The 14,567-nt window shown below is 38.4% G+C and overlaps 1 protein-coding gene across 3 annotated transcripts in view; it reads right to left on the bottom strand.

Annotated features, from left to right (window-relative positions):
• Positions 1 to 13,946, bottom strand: part of PLEK (pleckstrin) — a 63,431-nt gene extending 49,485 nt beyond the window's left edge. For all 3 annotated transcript variants that reach the window (XM_054197485.1, XM_054197487.1, XM_054197486.1), the window contains exon 1: positions 13,871 to 13,946. The gene's annotated coding sequence lies outside the window, so the exon portion shown is untranslated. The remainder of the gene's footprint in view (positions 1 to 13,870) is intronic.
• Positions 13,947 to 14,567: the final 621 nt, after the last annotated feature.

Raw genomic sequence — 14,567 nt, 5'->3', positions numbered from 1 at the left:
ATGGTTCCTTTTTGTGCTACTCTCGCATAGGACACACAGCATAATTTTAACTAAAGAAAAAGGGGTGTGACTGGACAGCCCAACTGCAGTCTCCAGAGGGCATGATTTAAGTCCTGCTGGCACAATAAGTGAGCACAGAAAAACAGACCAGTTATCAGGCCTTTTCTGCTTCAATTAGACTGCTGTTTGAGTGTGAAACCTGAACTTTGGCAACTACAGTGCCTCCAGCTTAGGAGCAAAGCCAATACATTGATTCGGAAGCTCACTTTTATGGAACATGAAACACTCACATGATGCTTGAGCATCATTACAACATGTATGAAACCTTAGAGAAGGCACTGAATCCTTTTAAGTTTTACAATCCAGAATGGCTTTATTTAAGATATTTCACCTGCCTGGTAAGAGAGCATTCACGATATTTTATAGGATACACTGCCATTTCTGAGCAATTAGCATCTGTGAAATATCAACGGAGACAAAAGTGTTCTCACTTTCCATACTTCAAATATGACAAATAAGAGCAGGAGCCTGCAAAAGTGCCTGCAGCGAAGCAGAAGCTTAAGTAACTAAAACTTAAAAGTTCTCCACAAAAATATCTGATATTTAAGAAAAATTATTTAGAAAGCATATAGGCATCTTCGTGGAGATTTGAAACACATACTGAAGCAGAGGAATCAGAATTGATCGCTTTATGGTAGTTCAGTTCCTCCCTGATATGCATGAGTATTGGAATTATTCCAAATTGCTTTTAATCATGTCTATAATGCGAAATAATACTAAACCAAAAAATAGATCAGCGAAAGTAATTGACAGGAGAAAAAAAATGCTGAATCCAGTTGTAATAAAAGGTTTCAGACCCCATCAGGATTTAAGAGTACACAAACTATACTGAGTCAGGCCATAACTCTATTATATCTCCAGTTCTAATACTGTTCTGTCAACTTTTGCACCTGTATTTGCAACATACCATAAAGTTGGCACATGCATCCCCCCAAATGCCAGCCATGTCAATTTTTCAGGAACTGAAAACTGGGAAAAAAAAAAATCTGTCCATAGTACCAGAAATAAGGAAGTTTAGTTTCTTGTGCACTAATATTCCATATTTGATTGACTGGTCTTTAAAAAGTTGAGACCTTCAGTTGAAGTTTTTTTATACAATTGGAACAATAAGGTGTTGGTTCTCCATGGATTTTTGGTGTTTACAGAAATCGGGTTTATATATCTCACCCCCCCCAAAGACAGATAAATAAGTAAATCAACCATTCTCCTCTGCTCTGTAGCCAGTTTTCACACAGAAAACTTAGTATTTTTGAGAATTTTACGTGTCAAATGCAGCTGATCATCACTACATACACCTTGCTCCTTAAAGCTAGGTAAAAAAGGCTTCTCAAAATGTCAGCAGCAGTACTCCTTCCCTTGACCATGGTTTGTTGTTGGGGCTTTTTTGAAGCTCAAATAGTTACTGGTATTCACAACAGCAAAGATGCATCTATCTACAAGATTTTAAAACAAAAAAGGGGTGTGCGGGTGTGGATGTCTAATCCAGAACAGTTATAGCCATAATGTAAGCTCCATTGCAGCTCACTGCTAGCATACCTTAGTCCTCATCTGGGAGGACCACATTTAGCCTTTGTATCCATTCCCTGGAAGAATAACAGGAACTCAAATGTTCCAGAAACAGCATTCATTTCATCAGCAGTGCCAGATATTTAATGTGCACAGTTCTTCTAACAGGCTAACAGATCACTCAATCTGGCTAATAGATTAAAACCTTGCACAGTACTAATACCACATATGGAGAGCTGCAGACTCCAGTTTTCTTACATCTATGTTCTTTTTTAAACAGTACTCAGAACACACACAAGATGTTTTTATAAGAGCTGCAGTCGAGGACACATCAGCTATAATGAAACAGTAAAATTTAACTGCTGCCAACAACGTTCTGCGTTGGTCTACAGTCAGTTTGAGCTTCTGCCCAACACCCACTTGCTATCAGGCTCACATAGAGTGACACTATGCTGCTTCTTCAAGAGTCTTAAAAGTTTATTTTGCTTTTACTGCAACTCTTCACTATGCAGTTGCGCAGTAGTAAACATGACCTTAACATCGAGTGGAAGTTTGGCAACAACTTGATTGCAAATGTAATCTACAACAGCCACAGAAGTTAACCAAGCCAAAAGCAGAGTTACAGCTCTTGAAAACTCAGACTATAAATGGCTATACAAGATCACATTTCAAGCTGCAGTTTGCTAGCGTCATTAACTGTAGCACTGTGTTACACCTGCAAATCATTTATCTTTTTGCAAATACTGCAGAAGTAATGTAGATGCCCCACCACCTGACTGTCTTCAAATCAGGTAACAGTACAGGTAGAGTAATAAATCAGTGGTACAGCTCAAAACATGCATTGTTAAACAAGTGTGGAAGTCTCCATGGGATCAGGACCTTGGATGGAGAAATGATGATCTAAAATGCCCTAGAAAATAAAATGGCACCATAATTTTAAAGGCTCAAAATGAAGGCCTGGTTAACGTACCAGACAAAAAGTAAAAGCCCTCATCAAGTTTTTAGGATGATTATGTTTTACAGGCTGAGTCTGTAAAGTTTTGTAGTTACAAAACACATTCTATCGCAATCTTTTATAAGGCAGAGGGAGCAGTCGAAAAAGGAATACCTCTGAGATTTATTTACAAACAGGCTACAGAAATAGCTAGCTGCTACTACTATTGCTGCTGTTAAAAAGGAAGCTGAAGTAAAAAGATGAGGCTTCTCTGAAAGCAACTGTCTAGGTACAGATAGAAAGAAGATAAAACTGAAAATAAAGAGATGCAGTAAGTTGATTGTAATAGAGCTCCTGAAGTGAACATTCTGATCAAATACTGTGGCCACTTTTCAGAGGTCTGCATACGAAAGAGACATCAAGTTTCCATCCTTATAGCATTTTCCTTTCTCAGAACAGCACTTCAGTACAGGCAGTAGATATACTTGGTTCAGGAACATACTGCTAAAGTCACAAAACAACTTCAAAATTAATATGGGTTAGATCATACCCTCACTTAAACAGGCTTAACTCCTGACCCAATACCTGTTTTTCAGCAATTTCAAGCTACAGCACAGTTAGGCCCTAAACAAGTTGCTTCAGCAGCAGCTTTGTAATCAGCTTGATTTGCAGTTGTCTCTCCCCACATGGATCCAATCACACATTCTTGATTCTTCCCAGCACCTCACTAATGCTCATGCAATCGTGGTCAGCCAGATGATAAGGATAATCTGGCATACACTAATTTTTGGGGAGGTTATTTTTCAGTCACATTAATTCCCTGTTTTCACCACACTTGCAGCCACAGGAATACAAATAGAGGCCCAGGGGAGAGGTCAAGAAGGTGTAGCAAGGACTAGCTGTGCCTCAACCAAATGTGAAACTGCACTTTCATACATAAGTTCAGGCTTCGGCTCACTACAGTATTTTGCAACCCTGCTCAGCAAAGCACACTGACTTGAGGCCTCAGTTACTATGGTGATAAGCATGGAATAAATGTTTATATATAATTAGATAAATTCTCCCTTCAAGAAAGCAGCTGTCCTTCTTACAGGCAGCTACTCATATGTTTTTAACTAAATAGATGTAAAAAAACTATTACAATTTTAAAACTTAATCACTATTACTCATTAGCAAGCTAATGAGAATTTAAACCTATGGCAAGAATTAAAAAGAAGCACATGTCAATGAGAATCCCATCTCTTCTGAAAACTAACTGCTAAACTCCCTAGAGATTACGTTAATGCTTGGTTTTGTACATTTTAGGTTTTTGCTTAAGAAAAACAGGAATTCTTATTAAAACTATCTCATTGTTTAACAAAGCTTAAGAACTACTTATTGAATAAAAAATGAATGCATAAGTCCTTTTCTTCTATGCAATCACTAAACCACTCCACTTATAAAATATAAGCAGTATTTCCTAACTCTAAGCTTACTTTGAAAGCAGTAAGCTGATATAAACAAGTTAAGGTATTTGAAATGCTTAGTTCATAAACACATGAGTAGCTTCCTTTTTCAAAGATTATGAATCAGTAATTACAGTAGAACCATGTGCCACAAAGATGAAAATTCTGCTTAGGGTTTTGGGGAACCCTTTACCACAACACTTATGTGTAACTCGGGCTTTTTTATTAAGAAAATCCAGTCCTCAAATGTCATCACTAGTCATATTCCTTAGCATTTAAAGTTGCTTTAAATTTAAGAAATGCTAAATTCAGAGTAGGCAAGATGATTTTCTAGAGTCAATGACTACAAAAACTAATGACAAAACTTAATCATACACTGAATTCCTCCGTGAAGAAAAACAAATAATTGGCAAAATGCAGCAGAAACATTGCCAGCTGATGAGTTGCCTCATTCTTTCCACTATGATGCCATCTGTTGCCATCTCTTCCCTGTCCACACACACTACACTTTCTCCGACTCTCAGCCTGACCCAAATCCAGCCCTGGTCTCAAGTCTGACAACAAAATCCAGCTTTACCCACCTGATGGTGGTCAATAACTACATCTGTGGTTGGAGGTGGTGCTTTGGTGACAGCAGGCAAGTAAAGAAGCTTCTACTCACAGCCACCTATTACAGCTCTTTCACTGAATTTTTCCTCCTGTCTCCCCAGTACACCAACATAACTACATGCGTATTCACCCCCCAGCCCAATTGTTCTAGCAATTAACTTCAGAAAAACTTCAGCTACTTAAAGTGTTTAAGCTAAGAGGGATAATATTTTTAAGAACTGAGTTAGGAAGCAGCCACATGCAGGTTCATGCAAGTAGATCATATGGGGGAAACTTTCAGTAAGAAGGGCAAAACCAACAGTGTGTACTCTTCCTGCAGCAGAGCAGGAGTCAATGTACGCGCCTGGCATCTATCCGGCACACTATAACCTAGTGGTAAAGAATAGCGAGATCTTAACCATAATAAACTCATTGAACAACATTCAGTTATCCCTTACATTTCATCTGTAAATTCCTCCAAGGAAAAGGCTTTCTTCTGTGCTTTGCACATGCTGTTGATACACAAGAGAGAACAGGAGATGTACAGCTGATCATGAAGAAGCAGAGTGTAATTTTGACTTGCTCTAAGAATAGGCCAAACGCCTTCCTCCACTTCGCATGCAAATTTATCACTGAAGACAATGCAGACATTTGAGGGAAGAAACTCAGCTTAGAATTTGAGTATCTCTTCAGGGACCATCCAAATCAAAAACAGATCTTCTCAAACAGCAAGGTTTACAGCTTTAGCATCTTCTGTCAAAGGATTTTTAAGTGACAAACATTTACATATTTATAGAAGTGATCTTTATTTCAATTGAGTATTTAGCTAGAGCTGCAGGGAGGAGTGTGTTATTGCAAAAGGCAATAACTAGATAACTAGGTCAAACTAAATCTCCCTTTATCCTTAAAAACCATGCATTACTATTGATTCACAAAACATTTATTTTTGTTTACAAGATAATCCATAGCAAGGGACCAGACATCCCCTAACACCGACACTAGAGCTATCAGTTGTGCTGAGAGCCAGGTAAATTGCTTATTGTACAGGTAAGAAATCTCAAAGTGGATTTTCTTATTAATACTTCTAATATTTTGAGTATTTTTCAAACTTATGGTACACAGTCTTAGAGATCCTGCTTTCATTTAAACATGAAACAGCAAAGAGTTTAGTTGAGTATCTTTACTTAAAAAAACTGCATTCACCGTTAATTTAGACTGCAGCACTGAAACATAGAAAATACATAGCTTTTCAGATTTTTCTCCCTTTTAATACTTGACATTTTAGTGAGCTATTCTGTTTCTTTTATGCAGATTTTTGCAAATAATAAAAAAATGCACCTAACATTGCACTTTGAAACTTTTATAAGGCAAGAAGAACCCTTAATTATTATATTTTTTTCCTCTGCAAAATGTATTTAGGCTGGACATGTCAAGCAATGATGGATTTAACATATTTGAATATCATGTACTTTTTTGTAAGTAATTATGGATTATACTGTGTAAATACCAATGCAGAGATAAAGACACTATGTATTTGTATAAGAATTTCTGAATTCTCCTTCTAGTAGTGCTATTGCCTTTCAAAGAGGACATTTCAAAAGAGCTTACATGCCCACCTGAGATACCTAGTATGTGAAGTCACACAGCCAAGGAGCAACAAATTTAGAGGTAAAAATCCTCTGTTTAAACTCAGTGGTGCGAAGAGAGTATTAGTGGAAGCGTTCCCAAAGTGACAGCCAGAAAAGCAAGTACACTAGAAAACTTGTCTTAGGTTTTAAAGTTAACACTTATCCACCTGTTGAAGCGATTGATTTGTTAATAGTTGTAGCATAGAATCACTGTGGTCCTGATCACAAGGTTTCACATCCCCAACTCTTTGGGAAGCTTAGTACTGAAGTGCTTAGTAATGCCAATAAACCAGAACAGAAATAACAGGGTGTAAGCTAAACCTTATGCAGATAAGAATGTCTGGAACTGTTCTGGAACATCACCACAGCAGCAGGCAGGAGCACATTGCTACAGATTAGGACACATCTGCCTAAGGTGTGGTGCCTGAACAGGACCACACACCGCATGGGAATATCAAGGATGCTGGAGAGCCTATGTGCTAACTCTAAGGAAGCAGGCAACAGGGGCTGCCCACAGCAACAGCCTTTCACTGCTCTGCTCAGGGATTCAGCATGCTTACAGTTCAATCTCACAGCTCAGTGGTACCACACAATCCCTGGGAAGCTACTTCCATCTCTTAACTAGGAGTTACCTGCAGCGTTACCCCTAACCCAAACTCTCTCAAAATACAATTATTCCAAAACTGTCATGAGATACACAGGAGAAGACTCAAAGCTGGCCACCCATGAATGGAGATCTTGAGTAAATGCTTAAACCAGCTACTATGATGCCAAGAACTGAATATTTTAAGCTTTCATTATCCTCTACAGCATACATCTACAGATGTATGCATTCAGTCAGAACAAACACCCACATACTCAAGGCAAGATAAATGCACATGTACAAATTAATCATTTGAGCAGTAAGATGGGCACTGAACATTACTAAAATACCAACAAACTAAAGGACTTACCATTTGGGAGGTGAGTTCTCCCTTAGCAATTATACAAACCAGATACTTAATTGAACACTGTACAACAAGATATATTGCCAAACCTGGAGTTACAGTAATGCAAGTTTTCTGGGTTTTTAAAATTCTTATACACATTTCAGTCCATGTTAACATGAATTAAAAGATGGCATAATCCCTGGTTAAGTTATATTTTAGTTCATTTAAGCAGCTCCCAAGAACCTAGTGCTTTATCCACAGATCCCAAGCGCTCTAAAAGATTCCATCTCTGACTGCTTCAATGATGGATGTTTTTCATCTTAGTACCACAAGCTTTACTGGTTTTAGACATTCTTTTCTCTTTTTTAGCACCTTCAGGGGCCTTAATCAGGCAGCAGCATTTCCTCTTTAAAAAGCCCATTTGCAGGGTCACTCAGACTTTGCAGGAATTGTGAGGCTCTGAAAGCAACACAGCTCAGCCCTGGGGAAGTCTTTGGTTTTGTTTTATTTTTGTTTTATTTTTAAAACACTGCTTACTCCACACAACAGTTTCAAAGGCTCCGACCTCCCAGGATTTGCAACAGTTTTAAGCTATATCCAAAGGCTTCTGAGTGTTGACAGCCAGCTAATACTGAAATTTAATTCCCTGGAGAATTCACCTAAGATATGCTCTATTTATTGCACTCAACACAGCAGCACTTCAAAAAAATCCTAACAGCCCACACAAGAAGGGCTGCAGGTTGTTCAACATGAAAGGCAGGTCTCCATTTATGTGTCTGAGAAAAAGAGGAAGCCTCCATACACACTGGACAAATTCTCTCACTGTACCAGATGTGGGTACATTTGGCACGCTATCAATCAAGACCGTCCTGGTCAGCAGAGGGAGAAAGGGGTTCACCCCTAAAAGGATTAAATACATGCTCCTTCTTCCTAACAGCAGTCCTTCTTCTCTTCCCTGACCCTAAGCTAAATCCAGTAATAACTGTCACTGTATTTGATCAACAGAAAAAGCGGTATGTATTCCCTGGTATTGAGACATTAATTAGTCTCTTTCATCCCAGGGTATGATTACAGGATGCAGGCACAGGAAATGAAAGCTTTCAGTTGCTTGCTACTGACGTCTTGCTTGAAGTATTCCTAGAGCTAGAGAGTTCATACCCAGCAGGGCAAGACAATATTAATGACCTGTATTTATTCTTTGCTACATATTCCAAAATCAGTAAGTGGCACATTGCCTCACCATGCCATGAGGGGTGTTTCTTAGAAGAGTTTCTATTTGCAAGAGGGACAGAACATAAACATTTCCCAGACATGTACTACACTTTTAGCTCTGCTGGTTAGCAACAGGAAGGTAGCAGAAGACTCCTGTGAGCACAAGTCAGCCAGAAAACTGCAAATTACATTGACCAAAAAGCCACTACAGTGTTTTTTATTCTAGTCCAAAATTGGTGTGAGCTATAACAGAAAAAAGGCACTGACTGCAACTACACCAAGAAGGTTTGTCTCATCCACAGGCTGCTGTTACCTTGGGAATAGAGGGTCCAGCAGAACTGTATACACCTCAGTAAATCTTTGCCCAGTTTCAACCCATGCAGTTGTACCATTACTCAGAGGCAACATGTTTATTACAGCACTAAACAAGGTACTGTATATTTTAATACTAAAATTTACATGCATCACAGAGTTCTCACAGCATTTGAAGTATAGTTGTGTACTTCAGCTACCTGTGCATTAACTCTCCATTGCAATTTTACCAGCTATCCCGAAGTCTGCAGAAAGGGTCATGCAAGAACTTAAGCTGAAGAGGAAAACACATAAAGTTGAAGTTCTTTACATGATAATATGATTTTTTTCAACATAAATAGTCTCATCTCATTAGTATTAGCCTGATAATGAATAACCTGCGCTATTCTTTTTTGTGTGATACTGTTCTCTTAAACCTCTGGTTATTTCGGTATAAACACATGCACCCAAGCCACAAAGTGATCTGTTGAGCTCCCCACCAGCTGAAAAGCATTAGAATCACTACTGGTCTTACTCTTCCTGCCATGGAGAAGTCTGACAGGAGTGGGTTTTTTAAAACTAGATTTCACATTGACAACAGCCTGAAGTATCTCTTGTTGTATGATATATGTTGCTTAAACTACAGACAGCACATTTGAAGAGATTATCATCCAGTGGTAAAATTGGGCTCTAGTAAAATTCCAGTGGTGTCGCTTTTTAGTACAAAATCTAAAGCTGTTTTAAATGTCCAAGGCAGGTTGCAAAATAAAACACACAATTTTCCGAGAGCTGAATTCTTCCCTATAGACAAAGGAAAGAAAAATGGTACTCTATGACTAAGTCACCCAAAATTTCATGGTATTTACTTAGGAACCTCACTTTCATTATGCATACCTTTTGTCTGCAGTGAGACAGAGGTAGTGGGGAGAAGTCTGATATAAAAATATAAGTCTTTATGCTACATTTTGAAATCTCCTCTGGAAGCTCTGCAGGTCCTTCTGGAAGAGGGAAATCTCAGTTTTTTTCTTGCGGGAAATTTCTTTTGAGAGAGTTCAGCAACAGCATAATTGATCAGAAGCTAATATTAAATCCACTGAATTTATAAATCCACTCCACACCAGAAAGTAGATGGTCCTTTGCGAAATAGATAGGAGGCAGAAGCATCATGATTTACAGCATAACACAGGAATAACCTGCACCCCATCCCTGACAAGTGCCTCTTTTAATTAGGCAGTCTTTTGCAACATGAAGGCCCAAAGACTTAAATCACACAAGATTTTCAGATTAACACAGATTAACAGCAAGTCCAGCCAAGTTATAATTCCTGTAAGGGATTCTTTAACCTCTGTGCAAAGCAAGAGCTCCCAGCAGCAATAACGATTCTGCAAAGAAAAAAAATTGCAGTCTTTACTCTTTCTCTAAGGAATAGGAGGATGCCAGGAAGCAAAATCTCTTTATGATTCCTGAAGTGACCATACTATGCTAAAAGTGCAAAGACCAAGCATTCGGTGTCAGAATCTATCCCTCCCAGCAGCAGGGTGAAAGGAAAAAAAAACTTAGGCTGTCCAAACACTTTGGATTCAGGACCTGAACGTGCTTTATGGGAACAAAACACCAAATCCCCATCCAGTGGCATGAGAGCAACTTCACCCTTCTACTGAAAGCAGCAGAGCAGGACTGAAACTTCACCCACCACCAAAGAGCTGAGGCTATTTTCCAGTCCAGTGCTGCAGATCCAGAATATCTGAAGACCACCACGGTAAGAAAAAGGCAGTATCTAATGATGATCCAAACACAGACAGACAGGCACAGATAACAGACTACGTGTTTTGCACCTCAAGAAAAGAACATCACCAAAACCAGTTTCACCATGTCTAAAGGTAGTAAAACCTGTCACAGCTATAAAAATAAAGGTAGTATTCTGTATTAGCACCAAATTAGTTCCTTGAGAGTTCTTAGATAAACTTCTGAATTCCCATGGCAAAAAAAAAATAAAAATCACATCTTGTGGCAAATAGACCTTTTGGCATTTTTTCAGTTCAGACTGTTGTTTCACTATTAAATTATGGGTCTAGTTTGCTGCCTGAGTCATCATCTTTAGAATTTGTAATGGCCCAAACCTGAACCAGTCAGCCAACACACAACCAGTGATAAAACAGGTACCACCTTACAATAATTCAAGTGATTGTTTCCACAAGATTGAAGTTACATGCATTAATAGCTCATTAATATCCTGCACAGGCCAATCTCTACTGCCTAATCAGTTGCTGCAGGAAGATAAGAGCTTCACAAGTCAGACCAATACATGTATATCTCTAGCAAAGTTAAACAAAAGTAATAAGCCTTTACAACGGTGGTAGACAAGCACATTAGTGAAAAATCAAATACTGTACTCGTGCTTGCAGCACTTACCTCCAGTTGCTGTGAGGTCTTTGAGCAGTCAGCCCACAGCTCTTATCAGAGTTCCTCAGAACAAATGTCTTCAGAAAAAAGCAGCCAATTATACCAACCCCAGCTACAGCTGGATGCCATCAAGAAATCTTATCAGATGCTAGGCAAATAAGATCACTACATGAAATTATTATGCCAACAGCAGAGCCTCAAGAAAAATGTAACCTTTCTTGCAAATTGTTCCCCTACATTTGTTCTGCAGAGAGCTACCTGATACAGTGATACAATTATATGCACAGGGTCAAAGATACAGAAACCATTTTTATCCCTGGTTTATCCTAGCCGGAACTGGCAGTAAGTCTAGGAAATCAGAAGACCACTCTTTATAACCCAGTTAAGAAAAAAAGTTTCATGCAGTGATTTTCAATCCGTGGCTTCAAGTCTTGGGGGCTGTTAATTAGCACCAAGAGCTGAAAAGGGTACCCGAAGAAATAATCCTACTATGAGGACATTTAATTCACACCACCTTGGGCAGCAAGATTCACAGATCAGAGGCATTTACAACCACCGTTCCAGTAAATGCACATATGCTAGAGACAACTATACATCCGCACTAGCTCTAGCAATTTGAAATCCAGCATCCTGCAGCAATGCAAAATGAACCAACAGGTAACGAAAAACAACCCTATTAACCTACAGCTTCACAAGGCTTCTGTGGCCCCCACCTTTCTTCTGGTCTTAGGGAGAGTCCTGTTCTTCATTTTCTAAGTAAATAGAGCAGTGTTCCCCTGTGTCCTTAACCCTTTCATTTGACAAGGTTTTTTAGATGTGCCTTATTGGATCTGAAAAGTACTATCTCCCTCTCCTTCCAAATCTTGGCAATTTATACCTAGTCTCACAAATATGCAAGAAAATAAGTGCAGACTCCTTTTGATTTCTTTCAACTTAAAAGACAGATGTAGGTGTAAGAGAGATACAATGAGATGCACTTTATCTTTCCAACTATTTGTCAGTTTAGTCAGTATTGTATCTCTAGATTTGCTTATTGTTCTACCTGTTATTACAAATGAAATGAGATTAATAAATACGGTGCATCAGCTTTACAGACATTAGAGTTCAGGACCTGCAGTAACAGCGCAATTCAAATATGCTGAGAAAGGACAGTTTTCATTTCTATCTAAAAAGGCTTCCTCTTTTGCTGATAAAATACAGCTTCCTCCACCCACTGTAGCTGAAAGCAACTTCCCTCAAAACCAGTTCATAAAAGGTAGCTTTCCTTTTTTCCTTCTAGAGCATTAAAGAAGAATAAGAGTTTATTTCTTTTTATAAAACACTACTGGAGCCTATAATACATGCTTACGCTTAAAAATCATGTATTTTCAAGCTTTACTGCACTGCCCCAAGAGTCTACCTGCTTTGCTGGGAAAAGCTGCTTACAGCCTGTTAAGGGTCAGGGCAGAAGATTATTTAATTAGGTGGCAGCCCTCACCCTGGGTTAACAGAGAGGGGAATGGCTCCATACAAATTGCATCCAGCTAAGTTTGTGAGTGAGAAATGTTTATATGAAGACAAGGCAAGACAAAGAAGGATATGCTTGGGGGATCAAAGATACATGCGATATTAAAAACCCTCAAAACTTAGAGACATATAAGGCATCACAAACAGCACTTTAAAAGAAGCATGCTATGAAAAGAACTGCAGCTACAGTCCAGACACACAAGCTGGAGCACAGAAATTGTTTTCCAGATGTTCGGTCAAGCACTAGGCAAGCCACATCATTATTGCTACTAACACTGAAGAACCCAAACAGGTACGGAGTTTACATACCTGTTTGTTTATCTGTAGCTAAACCAGCTTCCAATTATATGGAGATACACATTTATCCCAGTTTGTATGGTTGCAATTATACCCCGGAGGAGCTTTACTAAAACAAGAAACTGACAAAACACAGCATTGTCCGCAACTTACTCTAAAAAACCCCCAAACATTCCAGTATCAGTATTTGAAGAAAATATTAGTCAGAAATACAATTAGCAAAGTGTTAAATGCAAGTCATGGTTTTCTACAGACGCTTATCTACACACTAACAAATATCATCTTGCATTTTTTGCTTCTTTTAGAAGACAGATAGAAAAGTAACTGTGACACATTCACACATCAGAAAAAATAAATTAAAAATTAATTAGCACATTATTGTACTGCATCTAGTAGTTCAAAACTGCTAGCAGTGACATAACTGCATCACAAGATAAGAATTATATTTTCATAAGTTCTTGGCCATCTCTACTTGGAACCTAAAAGGTAATAATTAAGGTATTGTATTCCTCATTTCTGTTTATTCTAGTCACATTATATTATGCAATAGAAATTCTAGCCATATTTAACCTTATTTAGCTGATTTTACTCCAACTTTGCATCTGCTAGATAAGGCTGCAGTAACACAGATGTAAGCAGCAAGACTGTTTTACATAAGAATTACTTTTTCTTTTGGAGATCTTAAGTTATTATTTTTCATTTTGACTTTTTGTCTAGAGTCCAGTCAGCTTTAATACTAGTTTTCAGTGAAATCTAGGAACGTTTTATTCCTAAACATCCTAGCAACTAGAATTTTGTTTTTCCCCAAAAAAGAAAAGTTGTCCTAGCCACCTGTATCTGTTAATAAGAAAAGGCAGGAAATTCCTTCCCTGGATCAGACCATTGTACCACATATAATCTCTCACAGTGGCCAGGCCCAGGTTCTTACCAGCAAGGCCTTTTTTGCTGATTTGCTATTAACTCAAAGCTTGCAGTTACACATTAGCATTCATTTTGCTTTCTTCTGGTGCAAATTACCTTTTGTTCACCACCACTTAGTTTCACATATTACTATGTTTTTCATTTACTTACTTTTACTAGATTTTTCTGTGCAATCTCCCCAAATCCACTCTTCATTCTTCCCAGTTAAGCTCACCCCCTTCTGCACATATGAAGGCATGCTGAGTATCAGTCTCTGAACAGAACCTTTGTCAGTCATTAACAATTTCTAAGAACTGCACATTTATTGATATGTTTTGCTTCAGTCTTTTAGATGAGAACTTCTAATCTGTTCTTGAACTTCACAGTCACCTTTTATTTATCTAGTTTCCTGAACAGTCTTCCGTATAGGAGATTCCCCATTCCTCTTCGCATTTATGCAGCAGTATTTGATTTCAAGATTCCAGGTTTCTCCAGGAACTCTTAAGATAACCTTTCCTAGCCTTAGACCAGCTCAGACTCCCACAAACAGGGCACCGGTGACAAGGCAGTTCCTTTTCCAGAAGAAATTACTTTTTGAGACTGGCAAGCTCATGCTCAGCTATGGTCCTAAAAAATTAACCTGGTTTTAAAGTAATAATACAGTCATCCCTTCCCCCACAAATTAGGTTGCCGTTCACCTTGAACTTGGCAGGATCAATTTGCATTTCCCTGGCAAAGTGTTCAGCTATTGTGAGCCAAATAGCAAATGCCTGAAAAACAACATCAATGTGATACTGAATCTTCTCTTTGGCAACATTAGTACAACCATATTTTATATGTAATTATTATTTTCACATCAGCACTTCAT

Source organism: Rissa tridactyla, chromosome 3, assembly GCF_028500815.1.
Source record: "Rissa tridactyla isolate bRisTri1 chromosome 3, bRisTri1.patW.cur.20221130, whole genome shotgun sequence".
Classification (NCBI taxonomy): Eukaryota; Metazoa; Chordata; class Aves; order Charadriiformes; family Laridae; genus Rissa; species Rissa tridactyla.
This window is presented reverse-complemented; position numbering and strand designations above follow the sequence as displayed.